Genomic DNA, 8,582 nt, shown 5'->3' on the forward strand with positions numbered 1-8,582 from the left:
TTTTCTATCGAAAAGTTCTGATCCTTGAAAATGCATAATAAGAGTATATCACTAAGACTTTTTCAATAAGAAAAGGTCAATGTAAACTTTTTGTTTTTTAAATCAGAACTCAAGTATGGCAGCAATGATAGTGGCCAGGGACCCTCCCCAAATAGCTTGCCGGCATAACATGAGCACATGTGAGAGACGTCCTATAGTCCCCAGAAATAACAGAGGAGATGAAAAGTGTAGCTCTAAGATTCCATAGTTACATAGCGAGAGGTCAAATGGTCAACACATTCTAGCATTGATCTTAATGTGGCCTCACTGCTAGCATGGACATTGGTGGCCCAGGAACATTTGGCTTCTGTGTACATGGGGACAATGAAGTCCAGAAAGTTTAGGTAACTTGCCCAAAGTCATCCAGCAAATCGGTGAAGGAGCCAAAATGTCCTGTATCTTTGTAACCTTTCAAAGTTGCCTCCTACATGGGATCCTGTTAAACAAAACCTGAAGAAGTGACTTCCTGAAATTTGTTATGAAGGAGGAACTGAAAAGAAGACAGCATTGACAGATTCTTGAGGTCAACTCCCCACAGCAGGACATGAAAAGTCCCAGGAGGCCAGTAGGGGAAAATACTCAGCTCAGGTTTTTACTGGCTATCATGTCAAAGAGACCTGCCCTGTACACTGGCCAGTCAGGTTGAGACCTTGTCTCTGCAGGCCACAGGAGAATACAACCCGCCTGGATTTTCCTCTTGGCTTCATTCGGACCCAGATATCATAAAGGCCCAAATATTGCCAATCTGATTTGATTCGGAAATCTTATACGTCTTTCATTCAATCTGTCAGCCAACAAATAGTTCCAGTTTTGAGTCCTAGACACTGACCTAGGCTTAAGAAAGATAAATAGATAAAATCTTCCAACTCCATCCTTGAATGGCTTATTAAGGTATTTATTCCAACTCTACTCAGGATTCTCCATGAGGATTTCTGTTAAACAAAGTCTTCTTTCAAGTTATTCCAGTGATTTTAGTGCCCTAGTGATGTTTACCCCTCTTAAAGCTAAGGCAATTGTTCAGCTGATTGTTTACCCCTTAATCTAGGTTCTTCTTGTGGAGTTTGAGGGATGAGAAGCAGCACCACATGTCCAATACTATATTCTTCCCACAGATTCCTACACTGTTACATAAATAGCTTCCTGATAGGCCATTTCTCCCCTGTACCCAGACCCCAGCCCACCCACCCCCACAGGCCTAGACCTGTCTGAATTAGCTAAATAAGTACATATGAGGCTTACATGCTTGGGTCCCAGTTACACTTGGAACCTGACAGGAGGAAAAGAGACCTGTGATTAAGAGGCCAGAGAGTAGGAGGCAACAACTCCTAGGTTAAAAAAAGTTAATAATAATAACATCTTCAATTTTAATGTACTCTACAATGTTCAAGGATCTTTCCCAAATAGTTCATTGACCATTGACCTCCAAACAATCCTGTGAAGAATCAGAACATTTACTTTTATTTTTATTTTACTGTTAAAAAAACAAAACAAAACAAAACAGGTCAAAGAAGAGTGTTTGTTCAAGATGATATCCCATGTAGGAAGGAAAGCTTGGATTAGAGGCCAAATTCATGTGTCTTCTTGTTAACTAGACCCTTCACGTGCACTGAAGGGAAAAGTTCATCCTCCAATCACAGTCAGGCATAGAATTTCTATTTTTTTATTATTAGTTTCAAGTATACAGTACATTGGTTAGACATTTATATAGTTTATGAAATGATTCCCCTGATTGCTCTTTCTCTTCTCTGGCTCTACACCCAGCCATACATTACTGCTGACTGCATTCCCTATGCCCTGCTCCCCATCCTCGTGACCACCTATCAGCTACTAATTTGTACTTCTTTAACACTTCACCCCTTTCTCCCATCCCTCCAACACCCACCCTTTGGCCAGTGCCAGATTGTCCTCTATATTTGTGAGTCTGTTTTTGATTAGTTTGTTCTTTTTGTTCCTTAGATTCCACATATAAGTGAAATCATATGGTATTTATCTTTCTCTGTCTTATTTCACTCAGCTTAATAACCTCTGGGTCCATCAACGCTATTGCGAATGGTAGGATTTCATTTTTTTAATGGCTGAGTAATATCCCATTGTATATATGAACCATAACTTCTTTATCTAATTGTCTGTTGATGGGCATTTAGGTTGCTTTCATATCTTGGCTATTGTAAATAACACCCCAGTGAACATAGGGATGCATAGACCTTTACAAATTATTGTTTTGGTTTTCTTTGGATAAATATCCAGAAATGCAATTGCTGGGTCAAAAAGTATATCAATTTTTAATTTTTTGAGAAACTTCCAGGCTTTTTTCCATAGTGGCTATATCAATTTGCAATCCCATCAACACTGTATGAGGGTTCCTTTTTCTCCACATCCTTGCCAACACTTGTTCTTTGATTTATTGATGATAGCCATTCCAATAGGTGTGAGATGACATCTCATTATGGTTTTACTTTGCATTTTCTGATGATTAGTGGCCTTGAGTATCTTTTCATATGTCTATTGGCCATCTGTATTTCCTCTTTGGAGAAATATCTATTCATGTCTTCTGCCCATTTTTTAATTTGATTGTTTGTTGTTGTTGTTGTTGTTGTTGTTGTTGTTGTTGTTGTTGTTATTGGGTTGTATGTGAAATTCCTGTTTTTTGTGTGTTTGTTTAAGATATAAATTTTGTACAAATTTTCCAAGTTTAAATCTCTCAGGGGAGTATCTTTCCTATTTTGGTGTCTTTATTCCTTTTATTGTCAGGAAGTTCTTTCTTATATCTAAATTTTACCCCTCTGTTCCAGAAGTTAAGAAAAAATTCTCAATTTCCTAAATTCATTATTTTAAAAAAAAAGTACTAGGTAATATCTTTTCTCTAAGAACACAATTTGAAAACCATCATGGAGCAACTCCAAGGCCTTTTGTTATTCCAGTTTGGTTAACTTTGGCTCAGAGATCTTATGTTTGGACACTTTTTAATTAATTCACCAACTGGAGGGTTGAATCCCAGCCCCTACAGCATCTAAGAGTCAACTGGAAAGTGAGAGAATTGTCTTCTATATTAACACAAAACACACAACACTCAACACTCTGGAGTACAGGGCTCTTTCATTAAAGCTCTTGGACAGCCTCCTTTTTTGGGTCCCCTTAGCACAAGTATATACTTTCCAAGATGTTATAACTTGATACTAGGTGAGAGAGAAAAAAATCAGGTTTGTTAATACACAGAGTATAAAGCTGTCACATTTCCAGAGATCAAGCTTCTGGTCTTTAGATGATGTCGAAGGGCTCTTTTGACTTGACATCACCTGTCCTCTTGCCTTCCTACTGTCCTCAGTAGCTGGTCTAATTGGCATCTTGTCTTTTTCCTGGATAAACAAAATCTGCCTTTAAAAAAAAAAAAACAAAAAAACAAGTTTTCTTTTGGTTTGAAGTCCTTCCCACTCGCTTTTGATATTTTCTATATTAGGCCCCACATTCTACCTGAAGCACTTTACAGGATTGTCACACCCATCCTTCACAGAGCCCCAGGAAGAAGCTAACCCTTATAGGTCTGAAATACCAGGTGTTCCACCTGGAGTATTCTATGAGGATCCTATGAGAAAAATGCCCACTCGTTACCAGGGCACAATAGAACAATAATTTAATACAACAATCATAACACAATACAGTAACAATAGGATTATTCTCTCAAAAGGAAGGTAAGACATACACACAAAGTAATTAACTAACAGGGCAAGGCAGTATATGATCAAGTTCCAAAATAATTGGTATGGTTGATAAGTAAGAATTGAAAGACCTGGAGAGAATAACATGAGCCAGACTAGCCAGGAAGGCTTTGTAGAGTCTTGAGCCACACTTAAAATAGGCCCTGAATATGTCTGGCTTAGGGCATGATAGAGACACTGAGGGCCATGTCCCACCCACATGGCAGACATAGCCCCACAATGGACACACGACTTGGTGGGTGAAGCCAATATAGCCTCTCCAGGCACCATTTATACCACCATAGGCACTGACTGTTCTGGGTTGGGGACCTTTTGAGAAATGTAGATTAAGTGAGATCCTTGCTAACATGTGTCATTCGTTGCCTCAAAGAGGTGTCCCTTCAATAGCAGGAGCCTCCCCTTCTAACTCCTACAAGACTGCCAGAGGATTAGGTTCCTATTTTAGTATTAATCTATTCCCTTATCTCCATCGTATGGGTTGGTCAAAAGCAAAAGCTGCTGTCACTTTCTTTTAAAAGGTTGCTGGTCGTAACCGGAATACCACATGCGTTAAGTAAAGATAAGGTCTCAACTGTTTTGTCTCTAAATGAACAAATAAGATAAAAGGTTTCAGGCAGCTATATATAAGTACCTTCTGCAAATAACACACTGTGAGTGCAGAGAGTCTTTATTCCCAGTAAATGAAGAGCAAAATGTGATTGGCTATTACAGGGCCCACCTGAGCCTCTCTTTGCTCTTGACCCTGTAGCTCAGGTCATCTAGGGTTCTGGTTCCAGACTGCTGGGGTGCTCTAGAGCCAGTGTGATTTTTCTTGCTCTGGAGAGTCTTAGTTTGAGTCAATTTTATGTTTTTGTTTTTGTTTTTGTTTTTTGGAAGGCAGCCACTCAAAATGGCCCTGGCTATTCATTCATTGATCAATTCAAGCATGTAATATGATATCAACAGCAAGCAACCAAAGATGGGGTACAGGGGCGGGCAACCGATTAGCTAAACCTCAGGCAGCAGGACAAGTCTGGGATTAGCTATCACCCTTCGAATTGTGATTGTGTCACAAGCCAATTCAAGAAGCAACACAAAGTTGAGATTATCTCCCACAGAAGAGTAAAGCAGTGTTTTCTAACCAGTGGCTAGTGACACCTGATAAGTTTCTCATGTCGTCCCAGGGGACTTTCCATTCTTAAAGTGGAATTGGTGTCTACTTCATTTTTGAAAAATTTGTAAAAGTAAATCAGCTTCTAAAATGCAGAATAAAATAATAAAACAATAAGCCTTGAATTTCATTTTGTATTTTAATATGCAAACCCCAAACCAAATGCTACAGAACATGTCTTTTTAATATTTATTTGTTGACTTATTATTCCCTTTTATGCAATTAATTTAAAGTACATTAAGGAGTATGCATCATTTTTGAATGGTGGAAAAGCAGGAAATTGTCTTAATGTTACAATAAAGTATTATAAAAAAGCATTATAGAACAATGAATATTATAATGCAACCCTTGATTATGTTGTGATTTGAACATTTCTATTTAAAATAATGTCATTATTACATACTTTGTGTGATTCTTTTTAGACATCTAGATGCTTTGAATACTCTTTCTATGTTTGGGAACTCTCCCATCTAGTGAGTTTGCCTTTTGAAAATAGAAGCCAAATTTTCCCAGCTTCCCTTGCATCTAGGGTGCAGGCACATGGCACAGGCTTCTCTCATCAGTGTTCCTGCACGTGATTTCAGTGTGGAAGACAATGTCGTGAAGATGGGGCCATGACTGGAATCCATTAAGGTGAGAGAGCAGAGGTGGCAAAGAGACATCCAGGTTCCACACCAAATAGAGGCAGGGGCTTGACACAGTATTTCTGCCCAGGGTTAGGCCTGTCCAGTAGCAAGGACAGTGGCAGCAGGACTGGTTCTGGCTGCCTAGTCTCTAAATTTGGTCTCTGGTTCTCTCTCCTTGAGATTATGCAAATGATTTAATATCCTTTAATATAATGGTCTTTAAATATTTTAATTTATGTAGTTCCAAAATTAATTTAATAAGCTGGTTTTCTAAAGTGTTCTGGTCATTACTTACCAGATTGCATTTTAGGAACATTTTATTCTACATAAGTAAGTGTTCTGCTGTTGAGGGTTCAGTTTATCTACCTTGTAGAAATAAACAGCAAAAGGAAAAGAAGGCATTGAGCCACTGGTGAGTGTGGTGCTTACGAAAGGTACAGTAATTATTATTTTAAGTGCATTATTTATAGTTGAATTCACAATATATCTCCATTAAGTTAATCTAAATCTGATTAGTACATAATACAAATTACTAAACCTGAGGAACAGCAGGAGCTTGCACCCAAGTGAAAACTGAGTATCGGTTTATGATATCAATAGTCATTCGGTCAAAATGAAAGAAAGTGTTTCTTTTACAAGTCTGCGTGAGTGTTTAAGTATATATAGAGAGCCTCTATGTACTTTTAATATCTTTTTGTAATGTGAATATGCAATGTTAATCTGTTGGAAGTAAACGTGGGACTTCGCATCTTCTGCTCTTTGAGATAATGCAGAAGAACACTCGACAGAGACGTGGGGGAAAGCCGGCGAAGTTTTGAAGCATACTGCTATTTTCCAACACTTTTTGTTCGTTTGTTTGTTACAAAATTTGATCTGTGAATTCTAAGATGCCCTGAAAGGTAGATAAAAGAAAGGAAGGAAGGGAAGAAGGGAGGAAGGGAGGCTAGAGAGGAAGGCAGAAAGGTAGACAAGAAGGGAAGGAGGGCAAGCAGGAAGGAAGGATGAAAGAAAGGAAAGAAGAAAGGGAGAGAGGAAGGAAGGGTGAATAAGGCACAGTCTTGCCTTGCCATGAGTTTGTCAACTGGATAAAATGGCTCTGCTAAATTCAATATTTTGAGCAACCCTTTCTACTTTGCTCTCACGGAACTCTCCCGCAATAGTAATGCATTCTTTGACAATAACCAGAGGATGGAAGAGGCAAGATCATTAAACGAAATTCGTTGTCACTCTTGCCACTTCACTCTGCAATATACATGAATTCAAGACATCCTGAAATACCTTATTTTTATACTATGTTTCACCCCTTATCAGAATATGGATAAGACAGAAAAACCCTAGTGTAGAATTATGATGTCTTCAACAAAGGAGGCTTTCTTAACTATAATATATTGAATTCCCCCCTTATCACCCTAGAGGATATATCGCTCCAGTGCAATGTACCCTAATTAAGTTCAGAAACACTGAACTTCATTCATTCATTCTTAGTAAAATGGAGAATAGAACTGTGAAAAGAGAGGTGAAATAGGTGAGCCAGTATAATACCTTGACCTCAGACATGCTACAAGGCAGATTAATTTTAAGAAGTTAGGAAGTTGGAAATTGGTGCTCTTAAAAATCTAAGACATGGAACCTGCTCTCCAAGGTTGAAACTGAAAATCCATGTATGGAATCTCAATCTCCAAGCATGGAACCTGACGCTCCTATATCAAATTGGAACTTTCAGGCACTGACTCAGGTCTTCGAGGTGTTGATTCTACCTTTTCATGTATGTTATCTGATCTTCCACATGCGAACTTGCTGTAGAGGTAAGGGACTTGGACCTCCCAGTACAGAACCTAGTTCTCTAAACATGAAAACTTACAGAACAGGTGTAGAATGTGTGTCCCTTCACACGTGGAATATGGCTCTCCAAGTATGAAAACTGACTTTTCAGATATGGAATATCTCTCCAGATATAAACCCTGGTATAAAATATCACGTATGTGGAATCCCAACATCCAAGCCTGGAAACTAGCCCTGCAAGTTGAAATCTTGTGCTCCATGTGTAGAATCTCAATTTCCAAAATGGACCCTGGTCCCTGCAGGCTTGAGTCCTGGTACTCATATAGAGATCTCTATTTCTAAGCATGGAATTTAAACTTACAGGAATGGAATAGTACACAATGGGTGGAATCTCAATCTTGCAGTATAGAACATGGCTTAATAAGTATGGAATCTGGCACTCCAGACATTAAACCTGGTGTCTCAGTCATAGAAGTTGGCTGCCCAAGATATGGAAACTGGTCTCCCATGTTTGGCATGGAAGTTGGAGCTCTATGTACAGAATCAAAATATCCCCAAATGGAACCTGGTGCTACAATCGTGGAACTTGACATTCCATGAAAGGAATCTCAATCTCTAAGCATGGAATGATTGCAAAAGCATGGAACATAGCACTCCATAAATGAAATCTGGAATTGATTTCAGAAAATTTATTTATTTATTTATTTATTTTTTAGGCGAGGCACCCTTGGTTGACCTCACAGATTGCAAGGACCTTGTCAGCTTACAATCCCTTATTTTTTATTTTTTACACCTACAGCACCTGGTCTTCCTAGATGGTCTCCCATCCAAGTACTAAGCAGGCCCGACCCTGCTTAGCTTCTGAGATCAGACGGGATCGGGCTTATTCAGGGTGGCATGGCCATAGACCAGGTATTAATTTATATGTTCTAGATGTGAAGTCTGCCTTTCTAAGCATATAATGTGGTGATCTACAAGACCTGACCTTTCAGGCATGGAATGCACTATAGGCATGAACCTAGATATCTAAGCATGAACACTTGCCTGCTCTGTATAGAACGTGCCCTTCAACCACGGAACCTGGCACTCCAACATGGATTCTGAATTCTAGCCATGAAGACTCTCTCCAGGTGTGAGCCTATCTCTCTAGTTATAACATCTGGCACTGCAGGGTTGTAAAATTTACTTCTATCTGAAGACTCTGAGCCTTTTAGGCATGGAATTAGGCCTCCCAGTCCAAGTCTCTCTCTCTTGGGACCTGACCTTCTA

General features: G+C 39.1%; 1 pseudogene; it reads right to left on the reverse strand.

Annotated features, from left to right (window-relative positions):
- Nucleotides 1-8,103: 8,103 nt before the first annotated feature.
- On the reverse strand, nucleotides 8,104-8,222 carry LOC111747328 (annotated as a pseudogene).
- Nucleotides 8,223-8,582: the final 360 nt, after the last annotated feature.

The sequence above is a fragment of the Pteropus vampyrus genome, unplaced genomic scaffold (genome assembly GCF_000151845.1).
Source record: "Pteropus vampyrus isolate Shadow unplaced genomic scaffold, Pvam_2.0 Scaffold217, whole genome shotgun sequence".
Taxonomy (NCBI): domain Eukaryota; kingdom Metazoa; phylum Chordata; class Mammalia; order Chiroptera; family Pteropodidae; genus Pteropus; species Pteropus vampyrus.